Genomic DNA, 22261 nt, shown 5'->3' with positions numbered 1-22261 from the left:
AATCAAGGCTCCAATCAATTGAATAAAGTTCTCCAAAAAGCAAGACTGAGGCAAAAATCCGGGTCAGATCCCGAACAAAAACGACAATGTAATCAAAGCTCAGGGGGCATTGTTTCACAGTGTCATATCTCCAGCCAACAATTAAGCCTTTCAATTCAAATCCCAACCGGTATTTAAAACCAGGAATCGGTGGCCATTATTAACTTACCTTTATATCTCCAATTTATCGGTACATTTTTGGGCGTAAACAAGCCAAGTAAATTAGCTACGTAAATAGGTGACTGGGTGTGATCATTAAACAAAAGTGTAAGGCGATAAGAGATTAAAATAACAACAGTATTTAGAATAATTACTACATAAATTCGGTCAGTATTTATCTTGATTTAGTTCGTTGCTCTCACTTTTTCGGTATAAAATTTACAATATTAAGTTACTTTTTTAATTTTTTCTTGGTAGTTATATCACAGATCGATAGGAGCCTTATTGTTTTGTTGTTTAAACTATAAAAATCGATTAGAATTTGGCCGCATGAGGAAACAATATTTTTGATTTAAAAAAAATGCAATAAATTTAATTCAATAAATCAGACCGCTTTCTGTGTATTTTTATGGGTCATAAACAATACAAGAAAACAAATAATGAGACAACAAACGGAAGGTAAAGAGTACAGAAGACATCTCGGACTCGATATGAAAATGAAAAATTAAACAATTCCGTGCAAGTCAAAGTCTCGCTCAATTAACCTATATTTGCCGTATTCGCAACTTGAAACCGAGCTCCATTACTCATTCCTCATTTTCCGTTTTCCATTCCCATGCAGTTTCTGTGGCCGCGGGGTGTTGCATTTCACACCAATTGAGGAGCTTTTACACCACTCGCGCTTGGCTCGGCGCTCACTCAGTCGGATGAGTGACGAAAGCAACACAGTGCAATCCAATGACAGAAAGCGGGGTTTCCCCGGGGGCAGGCAGGCAGTCTGGCAGGCAGTCAGGCAGGCAGGCAGTCAGGCAGGCAGTCAGGCAGGCAGGGACACTTAGTTAGCTGGGGCAGCCTGCCAGCTCAGTCCAACTGACTGGATACCACCGACCACCCCGTCCCCCCTCTCCGAAAATCCCCGACTAGCTAGCTAGCTAACTGGCAGTGCGGCCAAAAAGCCACTGCAGCTGATTGCACCACGCTGGCGACCACAGAGCCACCGATGCCAGCGAAGAGCGTCCTCCATCCACCCAACCATCCATCCATCCATCCATCCGTCCGTTTCCAAAAGCTTCGAAAGGTACTCGTTCGGTACGCACTGAATGAACTTCCGAGGGAGGAAGGAACAGGGGCAGGGGTTCGACTTTGTAGACGAATTTATACATTGTTTAAGTATCAGCCGCAGATACTGCCCCCCCACCGCCGCACCGGGCGTTCCCCGCTGCCCACTCAGTTGTCGACACCGAAACTCCATCGTCAATGCACATCGAAGCGCAGCTAATTGAAACAGTTCGGCACAGTGGGTCGAAAATGTAAAGAAAGGGGCAAAATATTAATCCATCTAATTGGATTTCACTTCAAGCTTAGGTGTTAGCTAATTATCATTTTAAAATATATATTTAGCCATTTATTTTTTTTGATTTTGTACACTTTTATTAAGGACAAGTCCATTGAGCAATTGTTAATTAATAGAATTTGAATTGTTGTTAATGGAATTTTATTGGTATGTTGCAGATATGCATCACGACTATATTAAGGGTTAAGTAAAATTAATTTGTAGTCCCGTAAGTTCAAAGTATATTTTTCCACAGAAAAATGAGGTCTAATTATTGTCTAATAGTATTTCAGTTGTATGTTTAACTAACATCAGGCCATAAATAGTTTTTTTGAGCGAAACAATTAGTTAATACGTAATATTTATATTATAATTGATATTTATAGGCATACCTAATTCTCTGAACTATGAAAGCAAGAGCTTTTCTGGTTTCTCCACACAAAATAGCTCTAAAATAATTTTCGCTTTTTAAGCGGCTGTATCTTTTTAACAGTTTTGCCGTACAAGACCAAAAAAGGGACAACTTTTTGTTATGAAAATAAGTTTTTGTGCAAAGCTTTTTGCCCAGACATGCAACCACTGTTTTACTCGATCTGGTGTTGCCGCTTCTGGTACTTCTTTTACTTTTGGCGCTTGTTTGCGTGCGGTGCACCATACTGCCTGCAGTTGTTGTTGGGCGGCCTGCTGCTGCTGCTGCTGCTGCTGCCGCTGCCGCTGCTCCGCCAGCAACAACAACACAAAAAACTTTTCGGCTAACAATGGGCTGAAAAACAAAAGTATGAACCACAATAATAACAACTGCATCAGGGGGCAGGCACAGGGACGGGGCGAGGGGCAGAATCAGCACTGTTAGCAATGCAACAACGTAGCACCACTGGCAGTGGCAGCAACAATGAGAAGAACGCGGCCAACAGCAAACAAAAAATCAGCGAATACACCACTTCGCTTATTTCCATGAATTTCTGTACTCGCCACGTAACCCAACCCTCGAAAGCGAATCGAAAATTACATCACAGCCCCTTTTTCCGCATTCCCATTACCTTTGCCTCATCTCGAACACTTTTGACGAGACTCATTCGCTTTGAATTTTATTTAATGCTTTTGTAATAAAGTGTAAAATGGTGGAAAAGTGCAAACAACGGCCACCAAGAGCGAGAAATGCAAAGAGGAAAACGGGCGGTGGTGCATAATATCAGCGGCGGCATCATCATCATCATCAACATCGGAAGGCAACATCGTTAACAGGAGGAGCAGGTCCTGGAACTGTTCGGTTGGTGGGCGGAATAAGTAAGAACTGCGGCCAACGCCAGTGGCCACATTAAAAGAAGAAGAAATAATTAACAGCAACAGTTTGAAAGTCCATAAAATGGAAATGGCCGAGCAATGGCATCGACTCGCCCACGACCCACCATCTACCATCTACGAGCCACTCCACTCCATCCAGTAGCGCCTCATTGGCATCGCCATTACCAGTGGTGGTGGTGGTGCAAAAGCCATCGCCATTGCAACCGCCACGACCACCGCCACGACCACCGCATGTGCCATACAACTTCCGACTTCCGTTGGCTTTGGCCTGTCTGAGAGTCTGAGAGTCTGACTGGGTCCGGACTATACAGCTATATACTCGCACTTGTACTCGTAGGTAATCATATATATATCCGTTGTGCTGCACCAGCCATACCCTTTTTGGGCCAAGTGGCCATGACTGTGCAATCGATTTGGTTGCATCTCCACGTGTTTACTGTCTTACCCGTGACAATGCAAATAATTTGGTGAGCAAAAACAAACGATTTTGCTTATATAAAATTACTTAGAACGCTGATTATAACAGGTAACATGTTCAATCACTTTGCATTGCACTTCAAGACCGAATGAAAAAGTATTCCCACTAAATTCCTCTCGATTGACTGACATTACTACACCTCAAATGTTTAAAACCATTTTTATTATGAGGAAAAGCCAAACAGGTCATAATCTACAATAGTTTTAAGAAACACTTTTTATATAATCAGCATTTTCAAAAAATAATCTGTAGATTCTTAAGAATTTGTTTTGGTTTTTTTTTTATTTTTACTAAAATCAAATCTTGTTATCATTCAAAATATGATTTATGTCTTAAAACAGGAAACTTAATAGTTACGAAGTTTTTTAACTAATTTAATTTGGATTTCAAAAATATAATTATTTTAAATAAACTATATTTCCAATAGGGTATAGCACATTCATGGCAAATTACTCCCTTGACTTTACCGATTTCATTCTTTGCTAGTTGTTAATACCGCTGTTGCTGTGCGTCTGTTGTTGTTGCTTTTGCTGTTGTCACTGGGTTGACACACAAGCAAAGAGTCGGTGCGAAAAATGTTCGTTAAATCTATTAAAAGATAATTACGTGAAGACAAATGGACGGGCGGCCGGAGCACCACGGGGTGTCCGGGTGGGTATCCTTGTGCCGGGCATGGGCTTCCTATCCGGTGTCCGTATCGGCGGTGGCCGTGTCCGTATAGTTGTCCGGGTACGGGTCCGGGTCCGGGTGCTGCGTCTGCGGTGGCCAGCACCGTACATCCATACATATGTACGCTATTATTATTCGAGTTCGTTGATACGATAACGCTAATGGATATGGATATTGATTATAGTTTTTATGTCGCTTATGCATCGTTGCTGTTGTGGCTTCTTCTCGCCCGGCTCCCCTTGGTTTTTTTCTTCTCTTTGCCATCTCGCATTTGCCATCCTGTCGAACTCCATTTCCCAGGCCACTCAATGCGGGGTGTAATGATAATTTTGATTATATTGATGCGTCATTTTATGAGCCGCAATGGTATTGAAATTGAGTGGTCGTCTGTGACAGCAGCGTCTAGTTTATGGCGTGCAGCATAATGACAGCCAATGCCAATTAACAGCTGCTCAAATGAATCTCTCCGATGGGATCTAATGAAAGAAGCCTTCTTTCAGACCCCATTAAGCAGGGATTAGGGGGAGTCCTCCCTTTCTAGGGAACCACCAGCCATTCCCATGACCTTTGGTTAATATGTGTGTGCTCGAGCACTTAGTGGGTAGTGTGTAGTGTGCAGTGTGTAGTGGGTCGGCAGTAGTAATTGCAGTCGATGGGAACTGCGAAGTTTAGCTATTGTTGGCGAAATGCGGTGTCTTAACGACTTTATCCAACGTCCGATGTTTGTTTGCATTGAGCAAACTGCAGGTTCTCGACACTCCCCTCCCTCGAGCTTCTGGAAAATGCTAATTACACGTATCTATCCAGCAAAACGTGTGCGAACTCGCAATATCCAATTACGAATCTTACACAAGTGACAAACATTTGCGGCAATTAAATTAATGAAACTTTGCGAGGCTACGTGTCTTGGATCTTGTACAGATATCTCTTCGAATATATATGAGAGTGCTATCAATGGATATCTTTCCGGTTGGCGGAGCTGCGCCTGCGTCACAATCGTGTAAAGCACTCGATTACATTCCCATTCTCGTACGTTTTTGAGGTAACCAAAACCCAGCCACACCTGAGCTGCCGGCCAATTCGAGCGTTTAACCAAATAGTTTCGGTTATGCCTGTGCGGCTGGCCATAACGTTTATGTATTGGCCGGGCAAATATTGCCGAGCAATTGCCTCATATTCGCATTTTCGCATGGCCATAACAGCAATCAAAGCCAAATTGAATAGGCAAATTACCAATCTTCATCTACACGCAACCAGAGCTGGCACTTTATGATGGTCCGGAGAGCTTTTGGTAAAATGTATACAATAAAATGGGGTTTAAATGCAGTTAAATATGAGTTTGACCCAAGGGGATAAACTGTAAACGGTTACTCAAAGCCCCAATAAAATAAAATGAAATGAATGAATTGATTCACAATTCCCCCAGTTATTTGATTCCGATTTTAAGCCCTTTAAAAATCAAACTTCACACTGTATAATCATATTATTCCCTTACAGATTCCAGATTTCAATAGTATTTTTCAGGCGTAGTATGGCAGACAACATACAAGTTTTCACATATAAACAAGTAAAACAATTGACTACGAAGTAACCCAAATTCCACCTTTAAATCCTTTATAAACAAGGGTAAATCAATTAAAAGTGATGCTTGATTAATTGAATTCTCATTAATTAAACATAAATTGATTATTGTTATGATTTATTTTAGTTTGATTGTTTTCATTTTTTATTTAATGAATGTATAAGGTTAATTTAAATTTTTTATAAAATTAACAATGAACAAAAACCGCCTTGAACAATTTCTAAATAAATTTTAATTGTTTGCTGCACCATTATTACACCTGTTAATTATGGTCAGTTTTTGCAAAATTGTGGAAAAACTAATCGCACACCCACATGCATACATAAACACACACGTTTACAAATTGTAATTACATAATTCGCTCATTATCAATGACAACAACAATTACAGCAACACGACATTACAAAATCGACGTAAAACAAAAAAGCGTAACGAATGCGAAAAGGCGAATAAAAAATATAAATAAATTAAACGCGCTCCGCTATAATTTATATTAATTAATCGGTTTATTTTTTTCTTCTCTTGCGATTTTATTGCTGCCATAATAGTGGAAATCACGGCACAAATCAATGCAACAACATTCGCTGGCATGTAATGCACAAGAGGCCCGGCAAAAAAAAGGAATAATAAAATACAACAACAAATTTATGCGCTAATAAATAAGCAAACATTTAAATCGTTTTCAATAGCTATCTCTGTCTCCCTCTCTCCATGGCTTCATCTTCCTCTCACTGCCCCAATTTGTGTAATTTATAATTGAATGTAATTTAACATTTTTGTTTGGCGCTTGCTCATAAACTATGATATTTTCCAATTAAACTAAAACAAAAGCGTTTCCAACTTTAAGCTTACGCAAATGCAGTCACATATAAAAATCTGACCTAAAAATGGGTTAATTAAAGACAAGGCAAAGAGTTACCTATTAAAATGTTTAACTCGAATATTTTTTTAGGAGTAAATATGTAATAAAGTGATTTCAATTTCATTAGCGAATAATATAAGAAACAAATAAATATCATATTTTTGACACTTAATTTCATTATATTTCAACAGCTTTTACTAAAAAAAATAATAACTTTTTTATAAAATTGTTTAAAAATATTTGAATTACCTAATTGTATTATTACGAAATGTATTAAGCATTCAAAGATTAATTGAGCGAAATCCTCTAGGGAATTATACCCAATTTGGCGAAGCGTATCAATGGAATGAGAAATCATAATGGAAATTCCTTGCAAATTGAAATTGCAGCCCCTTGAGCTTGAAGTGGCATGCGACATGCCTTCAACTAGAGTGAGGAGGGGCGTTGGGGCGTGGCAAGGGATCGACCCACTTAGAGGGTGGTGGTGGTAGCAAAGCGTGGGGAGGGGGGGGCGGTGGTTAAACGGTTAAGAAATCACGTCATAAACGCGCCGAGCACGAATTATTTACTAAGCACGCGAAAGCCTAAAAGAAGGCCCTCCCCAATAAAATAACAATAAACTATGCTCCATAGCCCAAGCGATGGGCAAAAGGGCGATGGGCAAATGGGCGGTGGGTTGGCCATAAAAACAAAGCAACAAAGGCAATGGCAAAGGCAAAGGGAACAGAACGACAAGCCGCAGTGGTATAAACAATTGTGTTACAAATACGACTACAAATGCATAAAGCAGCGCCCGAGTTGGCAAAAATGAATCAAGCTGGCAGCAACAAAAACAACAACAAAACGGAGCTACAAATGTCGTCTCTTATAGACGATTATTTATTGTTAACGATTTATATTTGTTGTTTGTGCTGCTGCCGCTGCTGCTGCCGCTGCTGTTGCTGCTGGAAAAGCTCACATTTCAAAGCTGCTGCCCTCGTACGTGCGAATGTGTGAGTGCCAGCCCCAGATTGCAAGCCCCATTGCCCCACTCTTCCCTGGCTCGTCCTGGCCCAAACGATTGAGCCTGATTGCCGGCTCAAGTGTCGGTCGCGTCACACGGGGCGTATGCGTGTCGGCCGGGCGTGAATCCAAGGATGTAGATGTGAAGGGGCATGTTGTGGGTGCGGCCCAGCCTCTTAGAGCTGAGCACTTGCTCGCTGCCAACAAGGCAATCATTTTTTAATATTTTGTGGCGCCCAAGAGCTAAGAGGATGTCTTACTGAAACTGAGACCTTGGTACCAAATGTTAAGGTAAGGTCAAAACAAAATTTATTTTTATTGGCATATCTTCATTTACTAAAGGATCTCATAAAAATTATTGTTACTGTTTTCTTTTACGTTACGTGCACGCCCTGTTATTTTGTTTATTTTTATTTTCTGTTTATGTTCTTGCATCCCAATGTTTGCAGTTTAAATAAGCTATAAGTTATTGATTAGTTGCATTTGTAACGTAAGCCCACATAAGCCAACAAGTATGTTTTGATTTTATTCAAAACTGCTTTAAGCATTAAAGCGTGAAGTTGCTGACTTACAAAATCAGTAAAGTCAGTAAAAAGTTCGACCTTGGCTCATTCTTCACACCGATCGTGCTATATTATTAAACTGAGCACTGTATTTTTAATTGATGGCACGCATATACTGCATCAGCTCTAATATTTGCTTGATTTCAATCTTTAACAAATCACGTTTAGTATTTGATCTAAAAACCTGGTTAATTACCTATGTAATTCTCAAAGTAATACAATTTTCTATGGGGAGCTCTGTGTATTCCTTTATGTTATACAGAATCGATCCTCAAATAAGGTTTTTATATGTTTAGAGAAACAAATACTAGATTTTTACTGATCTGACTGATCTGATGACCCCGCAGACACCACGGGCATCTCTGGCTATGATGGCCATCAGCCGCAAGTGCTACAGTTACAGCTCGCTTTCCCACACGTCGCGTTCAACATTCTTCTTCGTCAAGTGCGCGGCATGTTTGACAGCAATGAGTGCTTAACACGTACGAGAGCTTTTGTTCGATATTCACTGATGATGCTGTTGGTGTAGTTGTACCGGCTGTATTGTTGGTATTGTTGGCATTGTTGGTGTTGCTCATTTGCCACTTTATCTTGGCATTGTGCATGTTATTTACTGTTGCTTCAGCCAACTTCCTTCATCCGTCTCCTTTTGTGCCCCAACTTGCTGTATCTGCGGACTGTCAAAGTATCTGTATCTGTATTTGTATCTGTATCTGCAGCTCTGTATCTCTGTGCGTGCACATTGTTTTGTGTGTGTGACAAATTTGTCGTAGGAAATCATTTGCTATGCTCTGTTAAACGATGACTTCTTTCTCTGACTGCTTGTGTGACGCCCAATTCATTGAGTCTACTGCCAGAGGGTTTAGTAACGTCGAGCCCAGAGCATCGAATACGCCCCGAATATACCAATTTAGGAGGAACAAGCAGGACCAGGACCAAGACGAAGACGAAGAACAATAGTCGACCCACTGACCCACACACAAAGTAGCACAAAGATGTTTTACGAGTGCTGGCTGTTGTTGTAGCAATTTGTTCATTACTTTTTATCACTTGCGGAGGGGTGACCTTTGCCCTCAAAGCAAAATTGTTGACCCTTTTCTCTGTTTGGACATTTTGTCCCCTTTTTTTTCCCCTGATGATCATCCATTGTATTGCCAGTGCTTTTGCAGTGTTTTTTCCCTATTGTTAATTCCTCTGATTGCCAATGTTGTATTTATTGTTTTTGTGGCTGCTGCACCCACTACATGGGTCAGTTAGAGGCAAAAAAGAAACATTGCAAAATTGTGTCTGGTCGTGGCCACAAGCAGTTTCCTCCACATATATAATTATGGACGAATTTTGTGGATAATACCAGAGTCACACACATGCACTCAGCCCCGGCAACCTCGAGTCTAGACCCCGCTACGCCGCCCAAAATGCCCGGGGCTAAATGTATTTTCCCTCATTTTTATGCTACCCACAAATTGCATTCAATTTATTTTGCTTGTTGCAAATCAAAAATCTCCATAAAGCAAAATGTTTCCTCCGCAATGTTTGTGGACTGCATAAAAATGTTTAACATCGCATAAAAGTTATTACTTCATTTATTTCAAATGCAAACATTGTTCTCAACCGAATCTGTTTTTTGGAAAGTTAAGAACGGAATGGCGAGTGTACATTTGTTTATTGCATTTAAATTGAGTATGTTTTCATCTTTTGGATTTGCCAAGGAAAATTGGCGAAAGGAGTGTCGAGATTATTGGGATTTACGGCCAGGTAATTTGAAACTTTTGTAACTTTTAAAGGCCTGACCAAATGGACCCTCAATGTTGAATAATTAGAAATGAATTTATTATTATAGGTTTTGAAATGTTTTTAAATACTTTTGGTTCATTGTGCGTTCAATAAACTTTGGGTTTTTAATAAACAAAAATGTATTTTTAACAAGTCTACACGAAACAATTCTATCTGGATTCAATCAATTTTAAAATGCTTTATGCCAGAGGTAAACAAAAAATGGGGCAAATGAAATGGAAATTGTGAACATATTAAGTTTATCAAGTGGCAGCTTTTGTTTATAGCCAGGCACTTCAAAGCCATCTGCATTCCGGAATCTCTGTTGTAACTTAATCAGCCACTGGATGTGTGGCCTTAGAAAGAGAAAGAGTATGTTGGGGAAAAAGAGACACACACAGAAATGTGACCTAGGTGAAAGTAAAATAAAGTAGATTTTCAATTGCAACTGCTGAATCAAAAACAATTTCAATGGGCTCCGATCAGATCAATTCAAAGCCCTTGCTTGTGTTTTTTATTTTTTAATAAATGCTTAAGCATAAACCGGATATTTCAATATCCTGCCCACTGGCGTTAACACACACTGCCAGTCAGGATATAGTTTATACGTATATGTATAGGCGAGTGTGCGGACAGGGTAAGAATGGAAAATCCTTCGTCGTATTTGCATAAGAAAAACTAAGTTGAACCAAAATCAATGATTGTACACTACCAACGCTGCCACGCCCCCGAATTCCTTGGCCCGCCCCCTGATCCCAAAAGTCCTGAAACAGTAGACGAAGGATAAAATCGGATGGAGGCGGTATGGGGCTGGACGCTTTCATATTATTACTTTATGGTTGCCTCCAGTTATGCATACTATAACCATAAATATGCTCCAATGGAGCCAAAGTCAGCTAGCAACAAAATCAGACCGGAGCGGAAAGTAACAACAATAGCAAGAGGGATAATATTTTGTGTTTGTATTAATGCAGCCCGCATACATATTTATACTATAACTCAGAACAATAAATAGTAAAAGCTGGATTATGATTAAATCGATTACATGGGGAGCTAACGTTGGCCAAACATTTATGTGCGAGTGTGTGTGCCTGCATTGCGCCCACAGAAAGGCCACGCCCATAGGGAAACTGCTTTATGGGAGGCTACCCAGAGAAAATCCGAAAAAAGCGTAGAAAAAACGCAATCGAAATAAAGAAGTAAACAAGGAACCCATAAAAATGAGTCTATGACGGGATACATATTCATAAATGCAAACAAATTTGTGTTCGCTTGCGTATGTGTGTGTGTGGCAGGGGCAGGGGCAGGATACACAGATACAAAATAAATACGCAGCACTCGGTTTTCATAACTGAATTGCATGCCCGATTGAATGACGAATGGAAATTGAATGAATCCCCCAGCCAAATGCAATCGAAGATGGGAATGGGTATGGAAATGGTCAGGGATACAGGACATGGCATCCACACCCAGACCCTTCTGCCCTTGGTAACAATTTTTAAAGCTGATAAATTAACTTTATCCCCTATGAACCTTTATCCGCAGCTTGCTTTAAAATGCTATATGAACGCTTCCTATAAAGGCATCAAATATTGAGACACGCAACAGAGTGAATTTTTGGATACCAGGTAAAATTCTGGTAATGAACTTATCTCTTTTATACACAATGTTTGTTTAAGCATTTATTCCCTTGCTGCAAAAGTGGAAAATATTTACCAAAAAACTGTTTTATTCTCGGTTAGCTATTTAAGTTTATAGCTGCAAAATGAACATGATTCTGTTTCAGAAAATTAACTAGATAAACATCTTAATTTAAAAAGCAAATTAGTGCTAATTGAAATGTTTCATTCATAAAAGCTCAAACCAATTGTGCGATATCATAAACATATTTACAGTGTTAAATAAAGTTTATTGAACATCGTGCTGGGAAATAAAATGGAAAAGCAAATTAATTTAAATTAATTAATTGCTTAATTTGACTTGAGGTAAAACCGCTTATATAAATTACATTTGCCAAATGAGATTATTAATAAACTCTTAAATAAAGGAAAATAAAGAAGGATTTATAAAAGCTTCAATGCTTTGTTTGAAGTGTTTATTTAATTTATTTTCTACCAGAAATGGGTAATCCTAATAAAATAATTTTTTTCTTAATTCCTCATTTGGCATTTTTTACGAATTTTTAACTTAACAAAAAGCTCTTTTAAATTTTGTAAATAACTTCAATGGCACCCTCATTGATTAAATCTCACATCACCAGATCCCCTTCAGTCCCCTCAGATCTTCGCTGGCACTATCTAAATGAATGCAACCTCTAGAGTGGCGTAAAGGTCTCTAATCACTCCCAATGTTCTTCGCGGAGTATTCACTGGGATGCAAACAAGCCAAACCTGCCCCAAAAGTCGATAAAAACGCGTAGTCACAGAGTAAGTTGGTCAGGTGTTAATTGGAGCGAAGCGATTCAAGAGCAGCTAAGTTCAATGTTAAGGCACTTAATAGTTGTTAATTGCAGACACTCCCTGGGCAGCAGTTACTTTTTTTTTACTTAGTTGCTCCACAGGGCCATTAATAGAATCTCGGACAAGTAATTTACCAATTAAAAGTCATGATCAACTGACGCAGCCATCACGTCAACTAGTTAATCATCTTCCGCGCCAGCATCCCAGGAATCATTATATTATCGTCATCATCATCATTATCAGCAACGACGGATGATGATGTTGTTCGTTGTCGTTTCGGTTGGTAACTTTTCGCACTTGGCCAAACTTCTGCTGAAGGCGAACCGAAACTTTCATTGAACAAGAGACTTCGGAATCGACTCGAGGCAAGTTGAAAAACTTCAATTAGCATTAATCTTGTTGACAAAATTTGTTTAAGCAAATCAACACAACAACAATATCGGCAGCGGCGGCGGCGACGGCGGCGGCGGCAGTAAAAATAACAAGATATTTAAATGCAAAAACAGTTTGTCAGCGCGTGTGCACATACATATTTTTTTTAGAATGCCCCATGCTATTAAAGCATGAACTAGATTCTTGTCTTGCTGCGCTCAGCACTGTTCGTCCAGCAGCCTTTCGCTTAATTCAAGCCCACAAAAACCCCTCAAATGGCACAATATCACCCATCCCTCGGCCCTCTGGTTTTCTTTTTTCTTTTGCAGTCCTCCCCGCCCTCTTTGATTTTATGATTTTCCATCATGTCGGCAATATCGTATGTCTGCATGCATTACTATCGATACCCTACAGGAAAACGGGCATACTTGGATTTGAACTCAACTAACATTTAACGTAGTCAAAAATAATTTATTAAGACTAAGAATACTAGTTATTTTTATTAACATAATAATATAATCATTTTTAAATTCCAAATTTCCGCATTGTTCTACACTCTGCAATTATCCATACATTCTCAAACCAGTTTTTTCTCTCTACATCTCCATAAAAATCTCGAACTAATATATAGCTGCATCTTTTTGAAAAAGATGAACGTTAAAAGCAAAACAAGTAGAACATCATTTATTAATTCAACAGGTAAGCAGTAATAAAGAAAACAAAAGCCTGTCAACTTGACCGTATATTCTCGTACAAAAAAGTAAAACAGGTTTGTTTCAGACGGTTCTTGACTTGTGTTCATATTGTCATTGTCATTCAATGTCCAAAAATATTTTAAGTAATTTATAAATCTTTGACTGTTAAATTCGGGTTTGAAAGTATAATCTCTGTTCACTTTGATATGCGAAAGTGGTCAATACTATTGATTAGGGTATTGCAATTTTCGAGCCACAAGGGAACTTCTTTTCCCGGGGTTTTTGTTGGCTCTTATTTTATTCCATTTTATATTATTTTATTCCAGCTTCTTTTTTGCGGCTGCTCGTGGTGGAATCAGAGGACCCGGAGGCACTTTGCATACCGATATGATCGGCATGTTATCCGCTTTGACCATGGCTTTGGCTTTGGCCATGCTATAGCTGCATCTATAGCGATAGCTTTGGCTTCGGTGCCTTGCATTTCCCTGGTAACTGGTTCAACAGTTCTGGCCCTTGTTCTGGCCACTATCAATTGGATGCAACTGGGCCAACAGCATCATTCGTGTAATGGCTTAATCGCTGGCATGCATCAATTATGACGGACTAAGGGACGAGTTGAATGTGCAAATGCGAATGGAAAGTTAGCTTCCAGACAAATCGCTCAAATACCTGACTAATCAATAGTCTGGCATTACCTAATAAATAAATCAAGTTGAGTAGCGTCTTACCGGTCATGATCGAAATGACAATTAAAGTGCTCACTAAACTAACGAATTACTCAAGTGTTAATTGTAGGAAGTTAGCAGTGATGGAAGGTATATATTTATTTTAAGTACTGTTTACTTCCAGTCATAGGTGCTTCCAATTAATTTTTAACAGGCTTGAAATTTCGAGTTAATGGTTATAAGGTGTGGTAGATGTAGAACAACAATTAAAGCCTTATTTTCGATTAAAAAATGTGTTTACTACATATAAAAACTGTAAAAAAAATAAATATTTTGAATAAAGAATCCTTCTTGGCCACTTAAGACACGGATTTGATTAGAGGATAGCAGAAATATAGCTAGCCAAGATAGAAATATAGCTCCTAACCCTTTTATGATTTTAGGAACTTAGTTCGGGCACATATATTTAGTTATTCACACAGTAGTGTAAAAAAGCCAACGGGCTTTCTACACCCATTTCCATTTTTATGCACATTTTTTCGATTCGGCCCGAAGGTCGCCCACCGAATGCTGTCACGTAGAGTGTGGAAAAAGCCGGGAGATTTCGAAACTGGGACTGGGTCGCAATTGGTAACCGCGGCACAGGAACAAAACCCGCGCACACGTCGCATTTCGACGGTGCTTTTTGGGCGCGTAATGCATAACAATGTCCCCAGTTGCGAATCGAATCGAATCGAAAGAAATTCGAATTTGGATCGAACGGATTCACAGTCAGATCGGTGGATAGGCTGGCACGTATCCGGAACCCGTTAGTTAGTTAGGCCCTGATCGCTGGTCACAATTTCACTGGATCCCCTTCCTCGTCTTCAAGTTGCCATGAGAATCTTATTTAGGGGGCCCCCCGGCACCACACCTTGCAGTTGCCGTACTGGTGGCAAAGCAAACAACTTTTATTTTCACATCTATCTGTTAGATACCACGTACAAGTGGCCCAGCGTACGTGCGTTATGATATTTTAACCAAATATTTAAAACAAATTACCAAAGCACAAAAGTCGCAGGCAAATGTATGAGAGCTGCCAAGGAGCTGAGCAACAGTGGTTTCAGATCATATGGAAATTGGAATCAGGATAGAAAGGAAAAATAACATAGTTATCGTAAGCATATACTCATTTTTATGTGATTATATGACTTTTGTAATTTAATCATAATCAGTTTAACTCCAATATATTTTAAAATTGTAAAAAAAAAAACAAATCAAAACCTGTTTATACACAATATAATCATAACTTACAAAAATTTAAGTTTATCTCTTTACTCTTGAAATGTAAACATGTAATGAAGATTTTAAAGTATAAGAAGTTTATTATTTTAACAGACAGCTAAATGCATTGTTTATATTTTAAAGGTAAGCTCTGGGTGACATAGTTGCTTGTTAATCACGGTGAGCATTTTTAATATCCTTTTAAAAATGGAAACGTTATTAATCACCACAAATATACATTTTTAGTACATAGAAAAGTACTTAGTTTGTTTATGGGACGTCAAATGAATCAGCAACCACGGTTCCTGGTATTCATTTATTGATGGGAAGTTGGTAGCGACTTGTTGGCTTTTAGTTGAAATCTTCCCCTCTTCAAGCCCCTCTCCTGATATATTTTCCCCGTTTGTTGGCGAGTAAGTTAGTTTTGGTCAATGTGGCCAAAATGCGCACGCAAACGGGCAAAGCTTTGGCTTATAAATTGGGAAGCAATACGAAACTGAGACAACGGTCAATGGTGGCCAGTGCGTATGAAGTGGAATTGGAAAAAAAAAAACGAAGAAGAAAGGGGTTGGGGGGGAGTACCGGCCAAATGTCGCATGAGTTGTGCAAACAAACCGAAAATCCCCCACAAAGTAAGGCAGGAGTGTAAAACGGTTCACGTTTTGTACTGGCCACGTATCTATGCATCTGCGAGATACAAATAGCAAATGCCCGGCGGGCCTGGCCAAGACTTGAAACTGCAACTGGAATTGCGTGTGTGTGGAATGGAGTCGGGATTGAAACGTTTGGCCAGTTTATCAACGTCTGGAAAACTTGTCCCGTTCCCCCAAAAAACAACACACCGCCACCCATTTTCATTTTCATTCCCAGTCCCGTTCCCCTTCAACTGGCCGAGTAGACTATGATTGTCAGATTGGCAACATTTCGTGGGGCTGCTGAAATTATGTCAAACCTGTTTGATTGAAACACTGAAAATTGTCTGCAAATTGTTTTTTACAGCATTGCCCAGTATGGTGCAACCATGGGGGGTGTGTGAAATGTGTGTGGCAGGGGGGTTATTTTAGTGTGTGTGTGACAGGGGGGGGCGGGTTGTCTGTCCAAAGTAACCAATTCAAGCTGATTGCTCTAATGCTGGCTCATTACAAATGCACAACATCAACATTAACGGCAACGGCAACAACAAAGGATGTCGGCTTTTCTACGATTTTCAAATTATTTTTGACATAATACAATAATGTGTCGTTCAGGAGGCACTATGGGGAAATGCGGTTTGATTCATATGAAGTGTGCACTTACTATTTTATTTTCATAATTGAATAACGGTATTTCAGCATTGCGCAATAGAAAATCAAAATAGTTAAATGTATTTTGAATATTTGGTACTATTTGGGGATTATGATAAAAAATGGATTAAAAGTACTGAGTACATTTTCGAAAATGTGCGATCTTTCATTCAGGAGATGATGTACTAGATTAAACTGTGAAAACTTTAGATTTCCGATAAATTAAAGCTAAGTCTAAATCTTTTCAACAAATTCATAAATTGAATAAGAGGTTTTAAATATTAAATTATTAAAACAGATACTACAGACGAGAAGTGAAAAACAGAACAGTTATCACACTTTAAGATCATTTTTTTTATCCTTTAAGATTGGTTTAATTACAGCCAACTAAACTTTTCATCCCACTAATATTTCAGTAAAAGGACCATTTGGAAACGTTTGGCATTTAAAGAAATTCCCCATTTATTTATTTACAATGCATTTCAAAAATGTTCCATCAAAGAAGCTTCAGTTGCAGTTTTATAGCTGCAAGTGCTTCTGTGTATGGATGGGCAAAAAGCAATCGAATGGGAAATACATATACATACGTTTCGGTATATATATTAAATGTATGCAAACTGCATAAATGCTTCCTGAATCGAATTTAATTGTATCTGGTGTCTGTATTCTGCATTCGTATCTGCATCTGCATCTGCATCGGTATCTGTATTTGTATCTGAAACTCTGAAACTCTGAAACAGTATCGCAATATACATATATCTGTATCCGGCAGTGAGCGATGTTGTCTATCCATCTCGGTGGACTCCCATTCCGATTACCATTCCCCGCGCCCCTTTTGCGGCTTTTTGGTTTAATTGGCTGCGGGAATATTCCATGTGATTACTTAATGAGCCCCAACTTATGTTTACTACGCGAAACATTGGTTCACTCCGGTCGGTTCGGTGCACAAAAGTTAAAAGGTTAACAACAGAAGCTGGGCGAGTGAAAAAACAAAAGGGCACAAAACGATTCCACAACCGAACCGACAACAATTGTGGAGGCGTGTGCACGTAGTTTATTATTCAATTATGCATTCATTAAGGTACATAATTAATAATTCAATTAAAGGTAGCAGCACACTGCGTAGTGCATCAATTTGTGGCAATGTTTCCTTTATTACTCATTTTCACGCACTGTGGTTCGCATTACGGCGAGTTCCACTCCGTGACTCACTGCTACTGGCGGGCTAGGGCGGGTTAAGGCGGGCCAGGGCAGGTTAAGGCGGCAGTGGGTTAAGGGTTCCGCTCGATCGCAACTCGAGGAAGTTGCCAGCAATCCGAGCCACTGGCTGCGGCATGCGTGATTTCCGATTGAAATCGAACACCGAATCTTACAGTTTATTGCCTGCCAAATGATGCAAATCATTGTTCAATATCTGTAGCTGGAAACATGACTTGCCAAAAGTCTGGCAAAAATATTCCACTCGACGAATCAAGTCTCAATTGCAATAATTCAATTAGTATTAATTGAACATTAAAATTCTGATTTAACTTAAGATTTTAATGTTCTATAATGTAAAATAAAATCAAAGCAAAGTCTGGGAATTTTCCTGAAAACTTCCGCATGATTATACAATAAACTTATAAATTACGAAAAAATTAATAAAACATTTAAATTGTTATGGACGCAAGTATTTAAGTTAAACGAACTTTACTTTTTAAAATTATATTGTTCTTAATCCCTCAATATTTTATTTTGGTTAATGCTTCTTCATTAAATGTAGCTGATTTATTAAAATATCTATTAGAATAAGACCCCACCACTTAAAATATAATATTTTTAAATTGTTTAAAGCAAGTTATAAGTAATATAATTTATGTAAGGGGTTATATTAAAGGAGTAGTATTAGGCACAATTTTTAAAGAAAGACCTTTTCTATTTCCTAATTTAAGCCATTTTATTTTAAAGAAACCTAATATCTTAAACAGGGAGTGTTTATGAGCATATGAGACCCAAGTAACCTAATAATACACCACAAGGTCAAGGAGTGCTCCCGAAAATGGCAGCAAATGTCTAACCTGAGCCAACTGAGGTCGAAATCTTCCTCGTCTCTGGGCCAAACTCTAATTTATGTCTTTATGGCACATTACATTCAAGACAATTCACTTGCTTTATAACCAGTTGGAGTAAGTCTTTTACGGCCCCATCAGCAGGAGATCAAAGCCAGGCCATGGTAATGACCCAGTTGACTGCGCTGGCAAACCTTTTAGTCGGCCAGCGTCGATTTCATAGCGACATGCATAATTAAAAAGCCGTTACAGGATGTACATGGCCGGGGTTTATGCTTAAATGGCCATGCTAAAAGTTATGGGGCCCCCTCTTAATTGGCCCAAAAACGTTGACAAACAGAAAGGAAAAAATTGTGGCCAACTTTAAGTGCAGAGTTTCGGGCCACGTTCACGTTCAATGCCTTTGCCGAGTTGACCTTTCAATCGCCAACGGCCAACTGGCCAATCGACCAACCGAAGATTCTGAGAGAACCAGAAAGCCTTGCCCAAACCCAGTCCGAGTTTCAGCCCAAGCTCAGGCTCAAGGCGGTCAGGTGCATTTATCGCAATTAAACACTTGTTGCTGCCAAAGCCAAAGCTGCCACCGCAAAAGCAACGTCTAAGCGTCTAAAACACATCTAACAAGAAGCGAGGCAAGATTAATACGTGTATTACGGCCGGGCCACGATTCGACAATTCAACGATTCCACAATGAGTCGTCGTGGCAAATACATGTACATATATATATATATATATAGCTATGTAGCTTAAGCGATTTGCTTAGAATGCGACAACCGCCGGGCCCCAAATAAAAGCCAAAGTGCTGACCTTGTCAGTGGCTACTAGTCGTACTAACACCACTGTTGCAATCGATTGCACTGCTGAATCTCGAGTGGTTTTCCTTGTGTTTGATTTTTCAATTTTTGCAGCACAAAGCGAGCACACCAAACCACGATATACACACACAAGTACACGGTCGAGGAACGACTTAAATTTGCCTGGAAAACGATCAAAATAAAGTTGATAGATATTGTTGATGTGGTAAATACATTGTACATTAAATTGAACGAGTTTTATAAGCCAGGCTAAGCTAAGCTTATAAAGAAATATATATTATTCAGGCCCAACAAAATATAAATAAGAAAAAGGAAGCATCATTGCGTAGTAAAATTCCAGACAACTAAATGAAAATTCAGATATATTTGAATACAAATTCACAACGAATTAAAACCATTTTGCCATTACATTATATCATTAAAACAAATAACTAATTGCACTGTTTTGGTTAAGCTTTTATCAATGGATCATCAATAGTTAACGAACAGTCAATTTATATCAGCAGTCAGATAGAAAGCGCTTGATAAATTATTAACTTAAAACTAAAATTACAGCAGCACAGATATGAGTGAGAGTTTTAAACATATTTGCTGTGTGCTTTAAGTATTAAATTATTCAAAATGTAGCGCACAGAAAAACAGCTCATAATTAAGACAAACTATTAATTGAGCGCACTGTGTTTTTCGTATAACTACACAATTTCTTTTAGAGGTCAACCTTTTGCTTTAATTGGAATTTAACATAAATGTGATTAGAATTCAACCCAAATAAAAACAAAAATTATTTCAGATTAATTGTAAAGTTCTAAGAGTTTGAATTTATTTACAAATGAGATTCCAATCTGTCTGCTGAAAATGTGCAGACATTTGAGATACAAATTCTGGTACAATGAAAACATTACTCAACACATCTTGGCCACTAAACAAATGAAATGAAGATGTTCCCAATTAGATTCATGGCCAGGTGGTCGTTGAGTGTGATTTATGCACATTTTACACGCTTTGGCCAATGCTAAACGAAGAGCGTCTTTGGTCGCTTCAAATGCTTTGGCTGTTTTGGCTGCTAATTCGCAGCAGAAGCAATATTCGCACATTTATCGATTGCAAATCAATTTCGTGCAATTGCACATCTCACGTAATGCTAGCTGCCCCTCTTGGCCAGGCCGAAACACTCTGGCTCTACCTCTACCTCTGACTTTGGCTGAGAGCCGAGTGCCGAGTGCCGAGACCCGTGTGCAATGCATTGCTGCCGGATTACCCCTCGATTAATGCTGCTTGCATACAAATTGGCGCATTTACGTTCGCCTTCACCTGATCGGCTGTTCGAATACAAGGGGCTGTATCCACAAGATACAGATATAGCTGCAGATACAGATACAGATATAGCTGCAGATACAGATACAGATACAAATGCAGATACAGATACAGATACAGATACAGACACGCGCCTGCACTCGTTAGTAAGAGTCTGGGGCAGCAGGCATTTGCTTTCCTTTGGCATTCGCAAGGCAACTCGCAAAGTTGCATAAACAACAACAAATCGAAAAAGTGCACAAAGTGCGAAATATAAATTACACCGCGATAGATGCATGCAAATGCAGTTTTTGATTTTCACATGCAAATTGAAAACACTGTCGAACGCTTTAAGTTCCGACGACTGTCTTCCGGCCAATCCCAATCAGTATGACTGGCCCAGTGCCAGTCAAACTGCAAATCCCATCTCAGTTATACCATCCTCTCGTTGAACAAAAGAAAAAACGGAAAAAACGGGCGAAAAACGAAGCGAGGTGACAACATAAGCAGACTTTTCGCGGGATTTGTCAAATATTTGCGCTACGCTGCGCTCTTTCCAAAAAAAAAAAAACCCAAAAAACCCAAAAAAAAAAAAAAACAAGGATGAGGGACTGAGGGACCCGAAACTGCAGCGTCGGATCCCAAAAACTCTAGATCCCACGAAAACCCACTACCCCACACCTTTTTTATGTGCGCCTTCACGCCTCTCGCAAGGCGGGCAAACTTTTATTATTATTTCATTTTTTGCCCCGCCACGCAAGTTCAAAAAGTTTAATGCTATTTGACTTTGATTCAATGTTTGCATTGTGCCCGGGCACATCATCGATTATTTTCCACTTGACGCCCCTCTTCGGCCCACAGAGCCACCCAAACCCATACCCATACCCACTCCCACACCCACTCCCATCCACGAATCCGAGTTGTTTGTGGTGGACAAATGAAATATGTTTGGCCGAATCAAAAAGCCCTGGCACTGACAATGCCCGGGCACGAGTATTTTGATAAATTGCGAATTAATTGAATTGCTATGACATGAAGTTTAGCACTATTTTTTCGAGCTTTAATTAAAGTGTTGTCAGTGGCTGGGTTTTCCCAGCGCAATTTTTAATTGCCGCCCAGTGTGACTTAACATCCTTGAAAGGCATTTATTGTCGGCAGACATAAATCCAATTTTTTAATTCTTTATACATGGTATAAACATAATCATGACATAAATATTTCATTGCATGCATTTCATTACCATTTAATTATGTTTGTTTAAAGGACTTTACAGTCTCAGCAAAGTCTTTTTTGTATAACTTAAATTTCAACTGTTTACCATTAAGGACTTTAAAACACGTAAACACAAATAACATTGTTTTATTTATTTATTTAAGCTTTCTATAAAACTTTCCAGTGCTGTATATTTCCAGGCAACTTAAGTAAATACGGATTATGGTTTCAACATAATTAATGCATCGTTATTTCATTGCGTGTCAATATACAATATATATAATAAATACGAATTTTAAACTCCTAAGGCATTTTACTGAAACATTTTCAAATGCATTTAAATTTTGCAAATGCATATAAGTTTTTAATATCAAAATTTAAGCATCCCTTA

The 22261-nt window shown here is 39.0% G+C and overlaps 1 protein-coding gene across 1 annotated transcript in view; it reads right to left on the bottom strand.

The window, feature by feature from the left end:
• LOC128266687 (fatty acyl-CoA reductase wat) overlaps positions 1-22261 on the bottom strand; it is a 29900-nt gene that overhangs the window by 6559 nt on the left and 1080 nt on the right. The window lies entirely within an intron of this gene.

The sequence above is a fragment of the Drosophila gunungcola genome, chromosome 3R, assembly GCF_025200985.1.
Source record: "Drosophila gunungcola strain Sukarami chromosome 3R, Dgunungcola_SK_2, whole genome shotgun sequence".
Classification (NCBI taxonomy): Eukaryota; Metazoa; Arthropoda; class Insecta; order Diptera; family Drosophilidae; genus Drosophila; species Drosophila gunungcola.
Note: the sequence above shows the minus strand (reverse complement) of the source record. Positions and strands in the feature narration are given on the sequence as shown.